Genomic DNA, 17,581 nt, shown 5'->3' on the forward strand with positions numbered 1-17,581 from the left:
TGATGGGAGTTCTGATCTAAAGATAAGCTATCTTGGCATATAGGATATACATGCCAATACAGTTCATCTGCTCAGGACAATTTTCTTCATACTTGTCCGTCCTAGCAAAGATGTTGCAACATGCAAATCTCTTTGCTCCAGATATTTAAAAATTGAAAATGAGAAGTGCCAAACAGGACGTATTGATGAACACTAGTGTATGGACACATGTGGGCCAAATGTGTTGGAGCCATTTAAAGAGGTTTCTGGGCTGTTTTTAATTCTAAATAGCTGCATAATTATACACTTTGGTATTGAGGAGCAGCCAAAGAAGTAATTATTCTCCTATTTTATGTTTTTGTTTCTAGATTGCAAAACTTTGAGCAAGATCCAGTCAAAGTCGCACATTTTTTAGTCATCTGGAAGAAGTGTATGCATGTCCTTGACTTGCCTGTTGACATCAACTGGGGTTTCAAACATTTAACTTCTGCTAGATTGTACACTTCACCTTTATTGCATTTCGATAGTATATTACATATGTCAGGTTTCGACATATGTTAAACATTTTGGTTGATATATACCTTTGCATGATAGAACATTACTTTTGGAAGAGGTGAATGAAATGAAACAATAGCAGCTTGCTTCTTAGAAATACAATCTATTCCTGCTTTAAAGACATAAATGTTACCAAAATAAGATGAAAATCTCTATAGTTTAATTCCGTCCCCCATCACGTTTATTACTTTTGCATTTGTTCCATTAGAGTATTGTTCTGTAGACTTAGTTAGATTCTGCTTCTCCACTGTAAAATAATGATAATGATAATGATAATGATAATGATAATGATAATGATAATAATAAAAACAATCAAACTGTACTCCATCTTGTTTGCAGACCAAGAAACTGGTGGTCCATTTTCACCAGATTTATTCTGGATGCGGAGAAAGTCTCCAATAATTTATTGGAGGCAGGGCTCCCTACAAACAGTGGAACAGCTTCTTTATTTCTTCCCTAAAGATTTGGGTTTTTTGGTTTTCCACTTATGTTAACCCTCAATAAATGTGTGTATGTTTATTCAAAACCTTCCAATGAGTCCAGTTCATTTTGTTGTCTTTTTAAATAATTTGTAAAAGGTTCCCATTCTTCTTTAAAGTCACGGTTGTCCTTGTCTCATAATTTGCAGGTCTATTTCACCAGTTCCGCATAGTTCATCAATTTCTCTTAGTTTTTTGACATGATTTTTGAGACAAAAAACCTCGTCCAATAAATGGAAAAATATGGTATACATATATGTAAAATTTGTGTGTATATATATATATAGAGAGAGAGAGAGTGTAGTGAATATTCAGGGGATATAATGTAAAGTGGTCTTCTTTTTGGCAGGTGAGAGTGGTGGTGGCAGGGAAGCAAAGTTGTCTTAGAAAAAAAGCCTCCTGAGAAAATTTGTCTCAGCTCTAGTATAGAAGACAGATTCAGCTTCCTAGGATATATAGCAGACATACTATATGAACATGTCTGATATTCTTATCAGTTGCTTAGCCTGGATGTATCTCTTTACCCTGTGAGGTGGAGCACATTACTGAACTTAGCAAGATGTTCCTCAAGCCTGAATTCTGTATTGAGTCAATTTGACAAGTTTGTAACCATTCTGTGTAGGGGGTGGGTGGGAATATACTGCCCACGTCCATAGGACCTGTGCACAGTGGCTACTTTCTCTTGATATGCAACACATATTTCATAAATTCCTACCTGAAGTGACCCCAGGTAATCAGAGATCACAAATGCATCGTGATGGTGTCAGATCATGATGCAGCAAAACAGGTTTGGAGACATGGTGATGTAGGAATGCCAAATCAGAGTGAAGGAAGAAAACAGTTCACATTTTCACTTCAGTTTACAGAAGCCCAAGGAATTGCTAGTGTATTTCACAAAACATGCTTGCCATTTGGGAGGTGTGTGTTTTAATCTACAGCCGCCCTTGTCTATACACGTTTCAACCTACTGAAATAAGTGGATAAGCTAAGTAGAAATGGTGGCAGGTCTGTACCCTAAGCCTGGGTGCAGAGCCTTAATTCCACTCCTAGGCACACACAGAAGTCCTGCTTGAATGAGGTTCGTCCGTTTTTATGGGGCTTGACACTCAGGTTATGCTAGAGCGTTTGGGTGCAAGGAATGGCAGCCAGAGAGCAGACAAATCAAGGGGACATGGAGAACTTGCTAAAGACCAAAGGGGGAGATAGAAAGTACCAAGGGGAAAGGCTCAGGGAAGGAAATGCAGCCAATCACATCACAGAAAGCAAAGTAGCTCTAAACGTCTCCATTAAGTAGTCGCACGGGGAAAAGAGCCATATTTTTCTCTGATTGGCATTTGTTATGCCGTTTCAGGATTTATATTACCCAGTAAGCAAATTTAGACCATTAAAACACAGTAATAAAATCAGCTAGGTAATCACAGCCATAAAAATCTATAGGCAGCTCAAGTCAACCGGATCAGACGCAGATGATAAAACTGGTGCTGATAAACATAAATGTGTTATTTCTAACACACCCAGCCCTCTCCCCCGAAAAGGCCCATGGAGGAAGAAAGGCTGGTATTGCAAAGCACTTAAAGCCATTTATAATTCCCCGACCTATAAAAGCAACAATAACAAGTGGCACGTGAAAATAAACGTTTCCTCTTGTTTAACCTATCATTTCTGGCAAACGAAAGAACTCAATGGATTTTCCACAACGACCGTCTTTTTTTTCTTTCTTTTTTTTGGGGGAGTGATAAATTAAACGCTTTTATTTAAGAACATTGATTTGACAGCAAGAATTTTGCTGGGTAAATTTCCCTTAAAAAAAACCAAAACACATTGAAAAATAGAAAGGGAGTGGCAAAGAGGAGAAGGAGACTCTATAATGAAATCCTGATGAAGTACAATACAGTAAAAGTAGTTTTTGCTGCAACTGCATGGTGATCCCTTTGCAGTTTCAAACCACTTCCATTACTCCTCCTGAAAGCAGGCCGAAGCCTACCAGAACACACCAAACTGTGCAAAACAGAAGATGTCACACAAAAAAGATGACAGCTGATAATGGGGGTGGTGGTAGAATCTTTTGAAACTACAGTGGTACTTCGGGTTAAGAACTTAATTCGTTCTGGATTGTTAACCTGAAACTGTTCTTAACCTGAGGTACCACTTTAGCTAATGGGGCCTCCTGCTGCCACTGCGCCGCTGCTGCACGATTTCTGTTCTCATCCTGAAGCAAAGTTCTTAACCCGAGGTACTATTTCTGGGTTAGTAGAGTCTGTAACCTGAAGCGTCTGTAACCCGAGGTACCACTGTATTTCTGATAGAATTGTTTCTCTTATGCTATAAGTGCAAAGCATCAGGAATTCAGGAAAGAGGCAAAGAGGCATTTGCTTATTATCATCATCATCATCATCACCACCACCACCACCTCCATGACACAGAGTACATAGGAAGCTGCCTTCTCCTGAGTCAGGCCAGTGCTCCATCAAGCTCAGTACTTGATACTGACTGACAGCGGCTTTCCAGGGTTTCAAGAAGGAGTCTCTCCTTGCCCTGCCTGGAAATGATAGGGATGGAGCCTAACATCTTTCTTTTTTTATGTAAAGCTATGCCCCCAGTCCATTAGTCACTCCAGAGCAAACTTTTCAAAAGGCCACCAAACTGCTCCAGATACAGGAGCATGCAAGGCTTCTTCATTTCAGTGGAAGGCATGCAAATAATGTGCATGGAAGCCTTTCCCCCATAAGGAATTGAATCTGAAGCCTTTGTAGCCTCTTCACAAGAGAGTGCTGTGCACACACAGAGATACAGAACAGCATTGTGTACACTTTGGGGCCCATGCACCCACAAGAAGCTGCTGGATCAGAAGGGCTATTAATTAAATGTGATGATAATGTTAAGTCATCTACAACGTAATATATATATATATATATATCAAAGCAAAATAGGGTCATGCATGTGCAGTTGTAGGCCCAAAAGCAAATATGCACTGTCGTGCTAATCTGGAACTCACTCTCGTCTATAGATAGGGACACCCATCAAAATGCAATCAGAACTGGACAGAGGTCAATTTCTTTCATTAGACATTGCCTAAAATGTTTTATGAGCTTTCACTCTACTTAAGGGTTTTTTGTCAGGCATAAATCTTCAGGGATTTTTTTAAAAAAAACTTTCTCCCCACCCCCAAACAAGAGCCACAAACAAAAACAGAGTTACGCTCCTAGACCACACACTCAGAAGCATTTTAAGCAGCTGCTTGTGAACCACAACAGCACAGATGAGCTGTTCTTTTCTAAAGAATGCAAACTGTCCCACTGCACAGAGAGATTTCTCAGCATCTTTCTTTACTTTGGGCCTTAAACACATTGGTCCTTAATTTAAGTTGACAACATTCCACTGAAAGCAATGGGCTTAAGATAGTTGTGGCTAAACTGCACCCCCGGTTTCAGCGGAGCTTACTCGTGGCAAACTTCAACCAAACTGAGGCCCTTGATTTCAGTGAGCTTAAATATGTCTAACTTTGTGTTGTATTATGTCTTACCTGTTTGAGCATGGCTCCTAGTTATCGGAGCATGCCTAGGGCACACACGCATACAGTCTCTTGGCAAATGGTGCTGACTGAACAATAGTCCCCTTGGCCTGCCCTCAGATTGGTTCCTTGGTTGTTGAGAAAATGTTGTTGAGGAGATATTAGAGAGACAACAGCTCACTTCAGGCGTTGCCCATCACTGTCTCCAGCTTTTCCCCCTCTGTGCATTGTGGGTTGGATTTCTGCAGTGGGGAGGCTTGTCAATTTTAATTATGACTTGAATATTCTAAACAGCTGTTTTACTGATAATTTTATTGTTCTTTTCTGTTTGTAAAACACTTTGAGGTTTGTTTGTTTTTACAATCCAATGGTGTGTGTGTGTGTCTATTTCTCTCTGTGTATAGTTAACTAGTTAGTTAGTTAGTTAGAAGCCAGTTATACAGCATAAATCCTCTGTGAGTCATGGCGGTCCAACAACATACATCTGTGCAAACCACAAATATTTGTGAAAAGCTCTGTGCACCCAGCATGTGGGTGGAATAGTTGTACATAATAGTATTTTTAATATGTAAAGGTAAAGGTAAAGGTACCCCTGCCCATACGGGCCAGTCTTGACAGACTCTAGGGTTGTGTGCTCATCTCACTCTAGAGGCCGGGAGCCGGCGCCGTCCGCAGACACTTCCGGGTCATGTGGCCAGTGTGACACCGCTGCTCTGGCGAGCCTGCACCAGCGCAGCACACGGAAACGCCGTTTACCTTCCCGCTATAAAGCGGTACCTATTTATCTGCTTGCACTTAAGGGTGCTTTCGAACTGCTAGGTGGGCAGGAGCTGGGACCGAAAGACGGGAGCTCACCCCGCCGCGGGGATTCGAACCGCCGACCATGCGATCGGCAAGTCCTAGGCACTGTGGTTTTACCCACAGCGCCACCCGCGTCTCATTTTTATTATGTAGTATTTATCAAATGTCTTCATTTCCAGGAGCATATCAGGATTTTCAAGGTGCTTCCATGAGGACATTTGCACTTGCTGCTAGCAATTCAATGATGATGATGATAATTTTGATTTGTTAGCTGCTTGTTACCTGAAGGTTTCCGAGCAACTCACAACACGTTAAAACCATAAATATAAATACACAATAGCATGAAAGCAGAACAAACTACCCCCATTAACAGCCACTGGAACAGGAATATTATTGAGTAATTCCAATCCATGAACAAACAAAGGCTTGGTCTCCAGCATATTCATGAAAACAATTCAAAAATAACAATTTAAGATGTGTACGCACATTATCTGTGGCTTCAAGAAGCAAGAGATATATCCGCTTTGGCCCCAGGCAATGGTCAAGTTGCCAGCGTGATTCCCAGGATGCACATTGGCAGAATCAGGCTTAATTATAATGATCGTTGTGGTCTCATTTTCCGAAGGCAGAAAAACTTTGTGAAATAATTTGCAGTATCCACTTACTATTGAAAACCTCATGCTCAGACATTAGATTTCCTGCATCCCCTGATACTGAAAAAAGAATACTGAACCTTTGATGCTCTGCAAAAAGGTGTATTTTAGGCAAAATAGTTTGCTAACCTATGCTTATTAGGGGGAAATTGCCCTAGCATGGTGAGGAATTTTCATGATTGTGCCAAGAGGAGTTTGCCCATCACTAGTCAACCTTACATTTTAAGGCCCTCGCCCTCCACTGCCGCAGATATATATCGTGCTATATCATGATATTATGATATTTAGCTGGTGTTATATCGTGATGTTGAAAACCAGATGTCACCCTGCCCTAGTAGCCACACTGTGAGATTGTGAAAAATTGCAATGGGAAGGGGGTATTGTAAGCTGCAAGGTTTTGGCACATGGACAGAAAAGATGTTCTCCAGCAATTATCAGTCTGTGACTCATACAACTTTTGCAGGTTAGTATTCAGATCTAGAGGAAAAGCTGTGGGTAGTCACCTCAGCTCAACTTTTAAGTTCTACTGAGACCAATGGGAGAGATGTAAACAAGTGTCTATAATCCTATACACCTGAGAGTAAGTTCCATTTAGCTAAATGAGTTTCTTACTTCTGACTGAGTAGACATGTGGACTTTTTTTTTTTTTGCTGTTAAGCCACACGCTGAAATGAATGGAGCACACAGCGTTCTATTAATTTCAGTTTTGAAGCTTTTCTACAATAATGGATAGCCTAAATACAAGGTAAAACAATGTCAAAGTTAAAAACCACAGTTTTTACATAAAACTCAGTTTAAATGCAGCTAAAACAGTTTTTAAAAAATGAAACTAGCACTTTAAAACAAGTAAAGTGAAGAAAGAAGTAAAATATATCACAGCTGAAAAGACATTAAAGTAGATGCCAGGTGGACACCTCTGGGGAGGGCATTCCACAGTTTAAGGACTGCTGGTGAAAAGACCCTCTCAGGTCACAAGCAAGTTTTGGGATTTTGTGTTCCACACAATTTCTAAAATCTTGAATGTTATATTGGTTAAAGACCCAGGCTTGGCCTTGCTATTGTTACTTCAAGGAATGAATAAAGATTTTTTTTAAGCTGTTAATAATCTATTTCCTGGAAGCAGCCCAGATGATTATCACATTCTAGTGTTGTTAACTATGCAAAACTGGTTTTGGAAAGTTGCACTTGTAGATAAACTAACACATTACAGAGTAGTCAGAAGCGACATTGCCAGAGATAAATCTTACAATAACTGCTCTCCTTTCATTTCTTTCATTAATTCCTCACCAGAAGGACCTAGACCACCTTCTGTTCACTTTTCTTTTTGGAGAGGTATGTTATCCTGAACTCTATCTTGATGGTCCAGATTTTCTTTATTTAAATATCATGCCACTGAATCGTCAAGGTTTAAACATGGTTGTTGTTAACCTTGGAAGTCTGCTGCTGTAATAAATATTATATGTCTGGCACTCATAGACATATTCTTTCCCAAATGTGTGATGAGGATGCATAGTTCATTTGTGTATTTATCTCTCTCGATGTGACCTCTGGAATGTTTTGATTGTTTGTTTTAATATTCTAAAAGTCTGTCTCATAACTACCCACCATGCCTCATTTGCCACTGGCACCAGGAAGGAGGTGCCTCAGCAAGTTATCTAAAGGCATAAGAGAAGAGGCAATCCTTCAGAAATTATGAAAGACATTAAAACAGTACTGAGGAACCTCTAGCCCTCCAGATTTTGCTGGACTATAACTCCCATTATCCTTCACCATTTGCTGGGCTGGCCGGGGATGAAGAGATTTGGGATCCAACAGCGCTGGGAGGGCCACAGGTTCTGCAGCTGTTTCAGAAGTTAAAACCAAGGCTCTGAATTGGACCTGGAGATGGACTGGGAGACAGTGAAGGCGATGACACATTGGCATATGTTCATAATGCCCCATCCCAATTAATGCTCTCTCAGCCATCTTCACCATCTGCTGAACTTTCAAAGACAATTCCACATACAGCACATGGCAGGAATCCAAGGAGAAGTTAGTAGGTTGTGGATCACAAATGGAAGGCCGTCCCTGTCTAGGCAGAGTTGTAACTGGCTGACCGGCTTTGCGCTACTAAATTAAAGTGATAGAAGACAGGCCACTTATGCCTCTACTGTCAAACATGAACCAATGAGCACCTGCAAACTATAAACCTGCATATTTGCAGGATGGGATTCAACTCCATCCAAAAAAGCTTATCTGGATTGAAGCTCAGCTTATTGGCCTTCAATTAGTCCAATACAGTGGTTAGGCACCAATCTAGCACCATCACTGCCTGACCTGGTTTTGATGGAAAGAGGCAACAGAGCAGATTGCCACTCAGCAGTTTCATGTAGATTTAAAGCACCATATTTTAGGGTCTGTTCTTAAGAACATTCAGTAGGGAATAAGACTAAAGTCCTATACACGCTTACCTTGGAGTAAAATAAATAAATAATAATGTAGAGATTTACTTCAGATTAGACATGTATTATTTATATGAACAATGTTTAGGTTGCTATTTAAGGCCATGCCCTTATAAAGCAGCTTCCAACATGTAAACATAATAATAACAGAATTGCCTTGGTTGAACTTTCTTCTTAGAATAAATGCTTAATATTGTACTGCACAAAGTGTGTAACTTTGGTTGAATCATACCCAGTTCATATTTTATGTGGTGTGTGTGAGTTGTATGTTTTGGAAACCACCCTGGTTTTAACAAAGCAGAAGTTTTAAATAAATGTAATTTACTAATTCACTTTATTCCCAGCTGAAGCATTTCCCCAGGTTGAAAGGGCTCTAGAGAGTTATGTGCTCTGGCTTCTGCTGCTTAGCATATGCTTCTTGTGCACCTGCTCCCTATTATAGTGCCTTGGGGCAAAATGTTTATTGCTACATTTTGCTCCTTATCTCACTTCAACATCTGCCAAGTTTCTAAGAGTAAATGTAGGCGATAGCTGAGATACAGCAATGAATTCATTTCCCCCCTATAATTTTAGCAGCATGAAAAGGAACAAAAGGTGTGTGTGTGTGTGTGTACACACGCACGCGCATGCACACACCCACACACACAGCTCATAGAAGTAAGGGGACACCCAGCTCATAGAAGTAAGGGGTTTCCATACCTCAGTGCTGAGCACTTTCCCACTAAAAATCACCTCCCTGTAACATTTGTGACTGGGAAGGAGGGTATTACCCCCTGCCTAGAGATTGGTAAAATTCTGAAAGCATCACTCTTGCTATTTCACTTGCAGTTTAGAGCAGAACAGCAATGATGGGATGCTGCTAAATTGTCTGGTTCTAGAAGCCCCCACAGTCTGATCTGTAACATAGAAACCACGTTAGTTAATTACCTATACCTTTGTATCCCACCTTTGGAATCTGTTTCAATGATGCACAGTATAAAATGTTTTAAATAAACAAGTGTTGGTTTCAAATCGTAAATGAAAATGAGAAAAAGCAGGAATAGAATTTGTCTGCTTCCAGGCTTTCCCCCTAAGTCTCATGAGCTGCAATACACAACAGTCCAAGTCAAAGTTCAACACATTACCAAGAGCACCCATTCACACTGAGGCTTAAATGCTCCTGGCCTTACACCCTAGCCAGCCGGATTGATTGGCTGGAGCTATGATGCGTCTGGGACCTCCAAATGATGTGAGACACAGTGCCGCCTCCCCCAGAACGGAGTGGGTGGCCACGTGGACTGACCGCAACTCTTCCCCACCCAGAAGTGGAGCGGATTTCTTGACTGGAGAAACTGGGGCAGGGAGACAATGATCTGTGTACCATACAGGGATTCAGAGATCAAAACCATCACTCTAAATTCTTTCTGCAAAGCAACAGGAAGCCAGTAAAGTCTTTGGAATACCGAGACAGTGTTTTTCGTATTAGAACTGCCAGATGCATACTACTGCCTGTTCTTCAAAGGTGTCCTACACAGAAAACACTCAAATGCTGAATGTACAAGGTCATAAATGACTTTATTTGCACATGGGCAGTAGCCACACTTTTTGTCCTCTCTCTCTAAGGACATTGGTAGAAAGAGAAATCTCAGTTATTCTGAATGACACTTTTAAAAATATATATACAAAAGACGACCATACAGAGAGCTCTGCTACCGTCATTTCCCACCTGGAAAAGCAGACTTTATCATCCATTTCTCCTAGCAACATAATTTGCATGAGCTGTGTCGTCAGTCCTGTCTGAGAAGCGATTCACTCCTGGATTTGAACCAGGAAAGCAAGCTAAGCCGGCTCTCCTGCCAGGAGGGAAGAAAGAAATGGGAGGGGGCAGGAAGTTTCTGAGAGGACTCCATATGTTTCAACAGTATTTATGTGCCTGCTTCTTTCTAAAATGAGAGAAATCACTGCAGGGCTGGATTGCGGAGTTTCAAAGACCCCAACATTTGAAATGCCATGGATGTTTTCAATAAACAGTGTGATTATTTGGCTCACAGCATACTCATGCTGAGCATCAGAAATCTGTCTCCACAACATGTGCTAGCAACCTGAGCAATCTCTTCAGTTACTAGGTTATATTCTATTCTACTAAGCATCTTCCTTCCTTCCTTCCTTCCTTCCTTCCTTCCTTCCTTCCTTCCTTCCTTCCTTCCTTCCTTCCTTCCTTCCTTCACGGTTGCCTGTTCTAGCCTCCCTGTGTGTGTTTACATATATAAATAAATGTATTTTCTAGTATTGACAAATGGGGTGAAAATCCACCTTGGAATCTGCACTTTTCATTGCATAATTTACAGAGAAGTAGACCTAATGTGTAGTCCTTCTAATTGATTGTCATCTGTAGATTGTCATCTCCACATTTCAGCCACATACTGTTTGCAGTTTTCATTCTGCAAACCAAAGAATGCCTGGAGCAAAAACCTTTCCAGGAGACAAATAATATTACAAAGTGCCCCCCCTTTTTTACCCCAGGCACTGTTAATACATCAGGGTGAATAATATCCCATGTGGTTTTTTTAAAAGCAACATCTGACCCAGAGAAACAGATAAAGTGCCCTTCTTCTGACAGCATGTGACTTTATTTGGGGGCATATTACCACACCAAGACACATTTGAAATCATGATTTTGATTTTAATTGATCTTTGTCTACTGATTACACCATTTTACTATTGTTGTATACTACTTTGGGACCTCTGGAGAAAAGAGGCTTATAAATTCTTGGAATAAACAAACACTTTAAAAATGTCACTCCAAATGTTTCCATGGGGATAATGGCATAACCGTGTCAGAGAAAAAGCTTGAATGCCTTTAGTGGCTTGAGGACTTACTGGAACTGTGTTCGTTATGAACTGGAAATTAATTAACTTGATTTCTGAATTGATTTTATTAACTTGTCATACATGTCACCTTTGTCGAACGAAATATTTCACTTGTGAGTCAATGTACTTCATAAATTGAATTAGAAATGGTAAAATTGAAAACTGTGAAACTGAGCTTCTTCGCCCTTCACATCTTTTGTCATCACGTTTTTATGCCGACAGATGGGTTCTCAGTAATATGCCTGTTATAAGAGGAGAGGATTGTACAGCAGGAAATGACTAAAGGGATCAACAGGAGAACAAGTAAACAAAACAGCAGCAGTTTTCTCACTAAAAGGTATGATAAGTGCCCTGTAAGAAAGGAAATGGGCATAGTTGTGAAAAGCAGCCTAACAAAGATGTGAAAAATGAAATATTGCTGAAGGCCTGTTATGCTTCACCTTCCATGCATAACATAACATAACATAACATAACATAACATAACATAACATAACATAACATAACATAACATAACATAACATAACATAACATAACATAACATAGTAGACTCATTGAAATCAAGGTGTGAATAACGTAAGTCCATTATTGATTTCATTGGGTCTATTCCACATTTGACTAATGTTGGAGATCATCATCAGTATATGTTTAAATTGAGTGTATACTCGATTCTGACCAAACTAAGCCTTCTTATGTATATTTTGTTCTAGGAGGCTTAGTTTGGTCAGAATTAAGTGTACACTTCCAGAATTAATGCTAAATACATTACTTCTGGTAAATGATCCACCATCCAGCTGCTAGAGGGCTGTGAAAATCTGTGTCCTGGGCTTTTTAGACTGTTCTACCCATGTGCTATCTGAGACCAAAGGAGCACATTGGTTGCTAGATGTGAAATATATTGGAATTATTTTCAGTTCATTTTACCCCATGGTTTAATGTGCAAAAATTAGTGGATGCCTTCAAAATTGACTGAAATTTCCGGGGTGGGGGGTCATTAATTAACACCAGTTTCTGCAGGTTCTGACTTGTGAGAGTTGCTTACCTCAGATTGACAAAGGTCCCTGGTTTTCTGAAACTGACAGCAAAGTTATTAAAACAATCTCTGCTGTGCTGAAATGCATTCCTGGACTGCCGTTTACAGAAGGATGATTATTCATGTTCTCTGTGTTTTAGATTTTTCACAACAACCACTAACTGTAGTTCCTCATTAGGCTTCTCTGGGACTTCTAGTACACAAGGCATATTCAGACATCAGCTTTCACACATTTAAACTTTAATGCTATAGCACTAAACTGGAAGCAAACAGGAAGATTCCTCCCTAAAGAGGGTCCCTAACCCTCCCTTTTGAATTTGGATGTTTGCCTATGCAGGCTTCAGAGCAGCCACTATTACCTGGATAATCCTCCAGCAAATCCTTGAAAAACCACTCCAAGAACAGCATGTGAAAAGTCAACACATACAGTGTTCTCTCTCTGCATTCTGTTGGCCTTTCCACAACTGCCTCTATGTTGTTTGCTTAGTTTATTATTAAACACCTTGCTTTTCTATCAAAAAAGGCATCCTGGAAAAAAATACAAATGCCAACACAGAATGAAGCAAAATAAGGCAGTACGTTCAGAATAAAGAATATTAAAAACCGCAGCAGTTCAAACACCCAAAGAACAACAATGCAAAATAAAAGAATTAGTAAAAAAGAAAAAAGATGAAATGCTAAGAGACCATTGGGACAAAATCTGCAATCTCAGAACTACCAGAAGGAAGAGAGAGCAGGCTGATGCTGGCAGACTTCTGATACACATGTGATGGGCTACTATGAGGAAAAGATTGCGGATAGGCAGAACAATTCAAACTATAGGAAACCAGTGCAATTTATGCCTGTGTAATTTACTCCTATTCAAAACTCAGAAGTGGGGTTATAGCTAGTTGAGACGGTCCACGGCTGATGGAGGGGGGTAAAGCATTTAAAACAGAGTTTGACTTACACTAGCCTTTTTTCTGGTGTAATTTCTCCTGGGTTTCAGGAACAAGAGGAACAGAGTTTGGTGTAGGCATAAGTCTTCTTTTGTCCTACCCCACTTCCACCACTCCCCCAAAGCACATTTTCTGCCTGTATTTAACAGGCCATAGATTGGGTAAAGAGCTTTTGTCTGCACCTAAAGGCATGCAGTGATGGGGTCAGCTGAGCCTCTTTGGGTGGAGAAAAGCCCTGTTCTCATGTTGTCACCTTCCAAACCTCTCAGGGAGGGGTGGACATAGAGAAAGGCCTCAGATGACAAGTGCAGGGTCCCAGGTCAGTTCATACAGGGAGAGGCTGTCCTTAATATACAAGAAGCAGGAGTGACTGATGTGGCAATGCTACGGAGCCAGCTTCCTCAGCAGCGGCATCATAGGGCATGGTGATCATGAGGTTGAAATGGCAAATCAACGGGAGTGCTGGATTTCTAGCATTTTGGAGCAGATAGCCACAATAGCAGCAGCAACAGAAGAGAGCGCCCCAGTACCTTGTAAGTACAATCGAATAAGACTTATTGTCATTTAATTCAGAAATGGGATGGAACATGCTGTAGAGGTTATGAATGCTATGCAAAAGTGTTGTGCTCTGGACTTGGATTGCTATGTCCATCCCTAGGGTTTTTCAGTAATCCTCATTGAGATAAGCTGGCATTTAAGCCCTACTAGAACAGAAAAAAGCTTAATTTGCTGGAGGTTGGGTGAGGAGCAAGAAAGATATGGCAGAAGTACAGCTTTGACAACAGGCTGTCTTCTTGACCCCAAAGCTCTGAAAAGGCTCTGGAAAATTACATGGATGCCTATGTACCACCAGTGGGTGTAGATGTGCCACCCATACTACTCCCCAACTTTTAGAGCAATAAAATGGTAAAAGACTGCCTGCTGACTCAAGATCTTGAGCAATGAGCTCTGGAAAGATTCATGCTCCCTGTTTTTCAAATATGAAACTTAAATTCAGTGACACCTTTCCTGCAGACTAAAGTGCTAGATCAAAATCTAGCTTACATTATGCAGGCTAAGTTGCTTCAATGTTTAGACCGTTCTATTTCTAAAATAATGTCAAGATCCGCCACATGCAAAACGTCTAATCTAGTCCACCAATAACAAAGCCCCAAAATAAAACTTCTAAAAATACTGAACCACCAGATACCAAAACAAGCAGCGTAGCTTCCAGAGAAACATAGAAATGTTTAGGCTGTGAAGAAAGCAGAAAATGCCACAAATATTGTATAATTTAACAGCAATTGCTACTCAGGAATTTGATGCTGTTGCCCAGTGTTGAAGTCCGGAACATTTCACCTTTGATAAATATTTCTGTTCTATGAAATATGAGAGAAGTCCAGTTTGAACTGGGGGGGGGGGAGGCGTTTCTTTCATCATGCACCTGATTTATACATTGACAGGATGAAGGCATCAGAATGAAATGAATGCTTGTTTATTAAACACAGCAAAATGGTCTGTTCTTTATATCAGGCCAGGAGCAAATTGGCAACTTTGAGATCAGAGAGTGGGGTACACACTATACATTTAAAGTACATTCAACACACATTCAAAGTACATGCCTTACCACCAGTGAATCTGAGAACTGTAATTTATTACAGGTACTGGGAATTGTCTCTCACTAAGGAGCAAAGTACAGCTTCATTGGGGGAAGTCATTTGTTTTCAAAGTGTGTTGGATGCACTTTCAATGCCTGGTGTGAAGAGAGATTACACAGCATCCCTGAGATTATCTGACAAAGAACTTGAATGTGAGGAACCCTGTAGATCTTGTTTGTAGAGAGGGAAGATGGTGGAACAACAGTCGCTCTCCAATAAAGTAGTGATTTGCCAAACAATGGCTTGGTATACTGGGCCGAAATTTTCACAAAGGGAGAGAATGCCAGATGTAATAGAAGCTGATAGTTTGCTTACCCCAGGGGTGGGGATCCCTTTTCAAGTTAAGGACCACATTCCCTCATGAGGAACTGGGGCTGCATGTTAGTAGTTTTGGGGACAGAGGAAGAAGTGGGTGGACTGTGGGATGTGGCTCCATCTTTTGTACAGTAGGGTACACTCTAGGCGTATAAAACTCAACACAATAGCTCTCCATCAACCATCCATGCAAGCAAAAGGCATTGTCACAGTTCATTGGCAGATTCCAGCCAGGCGAAAACATTTTAGGGCTGTGTGGAGAGCCAATTTCTCATCATCCTTATGAGTTGGCCGTGCTGGCTGTGGCTCATGGAAGTTGGAGTCCACAACATCTGGAGGGACCAAGTTTGGGAGGCTACTTTATGTCAAAGGCTATTTTGTTATTTGACATTGGTGCATTAGAGTTCATGATGGTTGTAGTGGAACAAAGAGGCCACTACAATATGAATGTACAAAATGAACATTGTTACGCTACTATAAAATAGCACTTAAGAATGCAAGAACTGCCCCTCTGGTTCAGGCCAATGGTCTATCTAGGCTGTCATTCTGATTTTAACAGCAGCCAGCCAGATGCCTCTGGAAGCTATATTTAACAAACAGAATGTAAAGCAGGAGACTTTAAAGTCTCTGTTTTGCATAAGAAGCAAAGCAGAAACTGCGTTGGGATGGAGAGACCTGGATTTGTTTTCAATATGAATGTTTTACTCAGTGCTTTTCAGCCTGCACCCAAACACTGGCTATTTTGACAAATGTCCTGGTATAAAGTCCAGTGTCTAATTATAATGGACTCCCCTCTCATTCTGTGATGGTGGCATATGATAGAGCTTAATGATTGACCCCTCTGAAACTGTTTTGGGCAAATAATGGTAGGTCTCTGGGTGGAAATGGCCTCTGACGTTTAGTTAGCTCTGTTTCAGTAAAAGTCTTTCAATTCAAACGAGAGATGAAGCAGATAATATCCCTGTTGTTCCTGTGCTTTTGTTCTCGTTTTTGTGCTTACCAAATGTGAAGAACAATATTTCAAGTAAATCAGCATTTCCTGACCTCAGCTGCATTCATTTATAGGCAGTCTGTGTCAAGGAAATGTTATTTCCCATTAAAACTAGAGGAAAAGGTCACTAGATCTGAATTTGCATGTGAATCTGAAGCAATCTGAATGCACCAGAAAGTTCTCTGATTTCCTGTTCCAGTTAAGCACCACAATATTTAGTAATGAGCTGCTAAAACTTCATATATCCTTCAGAGCAAATCATGATGACAAGTGTACTAACAACATCTATCCAACATCTTATTCCCTTCTACCACTTCCGGTCTAGGAATTGAACCATGAGGGATGTCCTTCTGATCTCTCTGGCTACAAGGCCTTCAAATACTTGGAAAGCAACTCCGTGCTGCCAAAAGATTAAAATCAAAGGGTAAATAAACTTTCTACTATCTCTTTACAAGACTAATTAAGATAAATGACCATGTCTACCAATACGAGAGCCGCCGAAAGAAAGAAAAAATGGCAGACGCTAACACTAAAAAACCCCATGGCTGATGCAAAAAAAAAACCTGACTCAGAGGCTACTGAGCATAAACAGGCAGACCCAAAGACAGCTATTTTACAAAATATCCTGGCCCAGCTTAAAACCCTAAATCACATAAAAGACCAGCTGAAAACTCTAACAGAAGGCTTTAATGAGTTCCGGGTGCAACTGGCGAACTGTGAAGGCAGATTGGACTCGTTTGAGACATTTTCACTGGGCTCTCACAGCACTCTTAATCGTCACCTTAACGATTTAGAAACTTAGCAAAGACGAAAGAACCTGACAATTATCAGCCTTGAAAACCTCGCAAGCCAAATAGAGCTGGCAGACTACTTGCAACAGGTATTCAAAGAGGGGCTTTCTCTGACTGCTCAGCGTCAGCTTGACACAGAACACGTTTTCAAAATCCCAGAGAATCGTAGAATTGGAAGGCATCCCAAGGGTCATCTAGGCCAACCCCCTGCAATGCAGGAATCTCAATTAAAGCATCCATGACAGATGAACACCCAAGCACTGCTTAGAAACCTCCAATGAAGAAGAGTCTTCCACCGTCCAAGGGAGACCGTTCAACTGTTGAACAGCTCTTACTGTCAGAAAGATCTTCCTGATGTTTAGTCAGAATCTTCTTTCTTGTAACTTGACGCTATTGGTTTGGGTCCTACCCTCTGAGAATAAAACAAGCTTGTTCCATCCTCCATGTGACAGCCCTTAAGATATTAGAAGAGCGCTGTCGTACCTCTTCTCAGTCTCCTCTTTTCCAGTCTAACCTTACCAAATTCCCTCAACCATTCATCATAAGGCTTGCTTTCCAGACACTTGGTTGCCCTCCTCTGTACAAGTTACAGTGTCTGTCACTGTATATA

The sequence above is a fragment of the Podarcis bocagei genome (genome assembly GCF_964188305.1).
Source record: "Podarcis bocagei genome assembly, chromosome: 3".
Taxonomy (NCBI): Eukaryota; Metazoa; Chordata; class Lepidosauria; order Squamata; family Lacertidae; genus Podarcis; species Podarcis bocagei.